The sequence below is a fragment of the Anopheles funestus genome, assembly GCF_943734845.2.
Source record: "Anopheles funestus chromosome X unlocalized genomic scaffold, idAnoFuneDA-416_04 X_unloc_41, whole genome shotgun sequence".
Classification (NCBI taxonomy): domain Eukaryota; kingdom Metazoa; phylum Arthropoda; class Insecta; order Diptera; family Culicidae; genus Anopheles; species Anopheles funestus.
The window spans coordinates 85,001-89,244 of record NW_026045167.1 but is presented as its reverse complement, the minus strand read 5'-3'; the positions used below and the strand labels follow the sequence as shown (position 1 = coordinate 89,244).

Sequence of the window (4,244 nt, the reverse complement as noted above, 5' to 3'; positions counted from 1 at the left end):
TAGGACCAACTGAAGCGAAAGCGTTTGCCATGGATGCTTTCTTTAATCAAGAACGAAAGTTAGAGGATCGAAGGCGATTAGATACCGCCCTAGTTCTAACCGTAAACGATGCCAATTAGCAATTGGGAGACGCTACCCCTATTCGGTGCTCTCAGTCGCTTCCGGGAAACCAAAATCGGGTTCCGGGGGAAGTATGGTTGCAAAGTTGAAACTTAAAGGAATTGACGGAAGGGCACCACAAGAAGTGGAGCTTGCGGCTTAATTTGACTCAACACGGGAAAATTTACCAGGTCCAAACTTATCGAGGTAAGACAGATTGATAGCTCTTTCTCAAATTTAAGGGTAGTGGTGCATGGCCGTTCTTAGTTCGTGGAATGATTTGTCTGGTTAATTCCGATAACGAACGTGACTCAAACATGCTAACTAGAACGCTGTCAGCAGTGCGCCTCCGGGCGCACCTGACGTTACAGCCGGGCGGCGCCTTCACGGGCGGTCGTCGGCTACGTTTGCCCTGCTTAGCGGGACAACTTGTGTTTAGCAAGCTGAGAATGAGCGATAACAGGTCCGTGATGCCCTTAGATGTTCTGGGCTGCACGCGTGCTACAATGTGGGTCGCAGCGTGTTCTCGCCAATAGGCGCCCCCATTCCGAGAGGAACGGGAAATCACTAAAATGCCCATCTAGTCGGGATTGGGGACTGCAACGGTCCCCATGAACCTGGAATTTCTAGTAAGCACTAGTCATTAGCTAGTGCTGATTACGTCCCTGCCCTTTGTACACACCGCCCGTCGCTACTACCGATGGATTATTTAGTGAGGTTTCTGGAGGCTTACCTTCCGCGGTTCCTTCGTGAGCTGCAGCTGGCATGGCTGAAGTTGACCGAACTTGATGATTTAGAGGAAGTAAAAGTCGTAACAAGGTTTCCGTAGGTGAACCTGCGGAAGGATCATTACTGATGATCGTCCGCGAGTGACCAACCATGGGCTGCCTTCGGTGTAGCTCGGTCGCTCGCTTGCTATGTGTCAGAATTTGTTGAAAGCCAACTCGTTCGTTGTACACTTTGATGGGTGACCATCACTGTGTCTCCGTGCCGAGCTAGATCTCCCCTAGCCGTAAGGCACTTGAACGCCCCTTCGACGACGAGTTGCATGTGTGTGGTATGTGTCAGAATCTGGTGAAGCTTTCTGCATGTGATGTGCCTTGTGTGGATCCGTGGCCATTGCATTGTGTCTGGTGCTTAGATACCCAGACACTTAGAACGCTTGCGCGGAAAGCAAACTCGATCGTTGTACACTTTGATGGGTGACCATCACTGTGTCTCCGTGCCGTGCTAGATCCCCCCTAGCCGTAAGGCACTTTGAACGCCCCTTCGACGACGAGTTACAAGAGTGTGGTATGTGTCATAATCTGGTGAAGCTTTCTGCATGTGATGTGCCTTGTGTGGATCCGTGGCCATTGCATTGTGTCTGGTGTGTAGGTACCCAGACACTTAAGCAAACTCGATCGTTGTACACTGTGATGGGCGAGCATCACTGTGTCTCCGTGCCGTGTAAGAGCTCCCCTGGCCATCAGGCACTTGAAAGGTCCTTCGACGACGAGTTACAATAGTGGTGTGTTAGATACGTCAGGTGATGGTATCTACTGTTGTGCAATACGTATCCGGCCACGGCACGGAACGAACGGGAACTGTGGTGCAGACATACAAAGAGTTAAGCCTATTAGTCATTAACTCTAAGGACGGGGCCATGGGGCGGTACGCAAAGGATACGGATGAGCGAGTATGCAGGCCCAATACTCAATAGCTCGATCCGATCCAAGCACATGAGTTGACTGCGGCGCCAGGTTAACCAATGTGCTAGATTCTATTTGGCCAGTAGAATCTTGTGTCTTACGCGATTTGATACCAAGACACCAGAACGAAAGTTAGTTGAAGAGTGATTAAACTCTTATGAAGAATGGTTGTGCAATCACAACTTATGACTTTAACCTATAAAGTGGATATGGACTTGCAATTATAACATGGAATCTCTACACACCCCATGAGCTCGATCCAATCCACGCACACGAGTTGCCTGAGTAGCGACAGGTATACCGATGTGCAATACGTATCCGGCCACGGCACGGAACGAACGGGAACTGTGGTGCAGACATACAAAGAGTTAAGCCTACTAGTCATTAACTCTAAGGACGGGGCCATGGGGCGGTACGCAAAGGATACGGATGAGCGAGTATGCAGGCCCAATACTCAATAGCTCGATCCGATCCAAGCACATGAGTTGACTGCGGCGCCAGGTTAACCAATGTGCTAGATTCTATTTGGCCAGTAGAATCTTGTGTCTTACGCGATTTGATACCAAGACACCAGAACGAAAGTTAGTTGAAGAGTGATTAAACTCTTATGAAGAATGGTTGTGCAATCACAACTTATGACTTTAACCTATAAAGTGGATATGGACTATCAATTATAACATGGGGCACACACCATGTTCTCGATCCAATCCACGCACACGAGTTGCCTGAGTAGCGACAGGTATACCGATGTGCAATACGTATCCGGCCATAGGCACGGAACGAACAGGAACTGTGGTGCAGACATACAAGGGCCATGGGGCGGTACGCAAAGGATACGGATGAGCGAGTATGCAGGCCCAATACTCAATAGCTCGATCCGATCCAAGCACATGAGTTGACTGCGGCGTCAGGTTAACCGATGTGCAATACGTATCCGGCCATAGGCACGGAACGAACAGGAACTGTGGTGCAGACATACAAGGGCCATGGGGCGGTACGCAAAGGATACGGATGAGCGAGTATGCAGGCCCAATACTCAATAGCTCGATCCGATCCAAGCACATGAGTTGACTGCGGCGTCAGGTTAACCGATGTGCTAAGAGAGTTGTTCCTGGGCCTTCAAAGTGACTTCAAAACTATCTTAGCGAATGGTGGCCATGGGCGTAGACATGAGCCACAAGTCACAAGGCCTGGGACTATTGGGTAATAAAGACAACTTAGTCAGAAAGTTAGTCTTTGGACGTACCACCGGGATTGTGTTACATTGGGAACCTTACTATAAAACCCTAGGCAGGGGATCACTCGGCTCATGGATCGATGAAGACCGCAGCTAAATGCGCGTCACAATGTGAACTGCAGGACACATGAACACCGATAAGTTGAACGCATATTGCGCGTCGGACGATTAAACCCGGCCGATGCACACATTCTTGAGTGCCTATCAATTCCTTGATATACAACAAACCAAACTTCAGGGTGGAGCGTGCCACAATAGAACACTATGGCGAGCAGCCCGTCTAGTGTCGTGGGGGAAACACGCTTCCACACTGTGCATAATGGCGTGCTCGGGACCTTTGTTGGGACCGCAGGGCGCTGAAAGTAAAGGGGTGAACCGCATAAATCGCACGCACGTAAACGCGCACACACACAAATAGAGTGAGACGTATCGTAGGATACCGCTAAGAGTACGTTGTGAAACATGGGGAAATTCAATCGAAAACCTCTTTGATGTCCAAGAATTCGTTGACCGTATCCGTCGTAATACTGGATCAACGTGCTTGGGGGAAAACGTCAAAGGGTTTTATAATAGTGGTGCATGATTAACCCATCGATGCCCGAGGGGAACATGTTGTCCAATACAATAGTGGTGCAGTTGGCTCGACATGCTCGGGGGGAGACATCGTGGGTCCAAGTCGACCAAGTCGACCGAGAGTTGTTGTTGAGAGATCGAATCAAAACGATGCCGAGCGGAACTCGTTGTCCTTATTGGAGTGATATTCGGACAACGTGCTCGGGGGGGCCATCGTTGATTCAAAAATGACCGTAAATTGCCCAATCCGTGTGTGTGTGTGTGTGTGAAGTGTTGTTGCGTATATATCGGTTCGCTATGCCCCGGGTTCGAAACGAATGGAATGTGACTGATTTTGTTGTAGGCCTCAAGTGATGTGAGACAACCCCCAGAATTTAAGCATATTAATAAGGGGAGGAGAAGAAACCAACCGGGATTCCCTGAGTAGCTGCGAGCGAAACGGGAGAAGCTCAGCACGTAGGGACGGTGTGTAACTGCACCTGTCCGATTCCGTGTACTGGAACGACCATTATCTACTATGCACGGTGCAAACAGTTCAAGTTCAACTTGAAGGTGGCTCATCTACCCAGAGAGGGTGATAGGCCCGTAGAACGGCACTAACCCACGTGACAGTAGACGGTCGGCTCCATGGAGTCGTGTTGCTT

General features: G+C 49.7%; 2 non-coding genes across 2 annotated transcripts in view; both read left to right on the top strand.

The window, feature by feature from the left end:
* Positions 1 to 3,072: 3,072 nt before the first annotated feature.
* On the top strand, positions 3,073 to 3,230 carry LOC125773602 (5.8S ribosomal RNA). Its single transcript, XR_007420239.1, has one exon. It is a non-coding gene; the product is annotated as a 5.8S ribosomal RNA (ribosomal RNA).
* A 711-nt stretch (positions 3,231 to 3,941) lies between these two features.
* The window catches only part of LOC125773594 (large subunit ribosomal RNA), a 4,179-nt gene continuing 3,876 nt past the window's right edge, over positions 3,942 to 4,244 (top strand). The window contains exon 1 of the ribosomal RNA XR_007420235.1: positions 3,942 to 4,244. This exon is cut by the window's right edge and continues 3,876 nt beyond it. This is a non-coding gene — a ribosomal RNA (large subunit ribosomal RNA).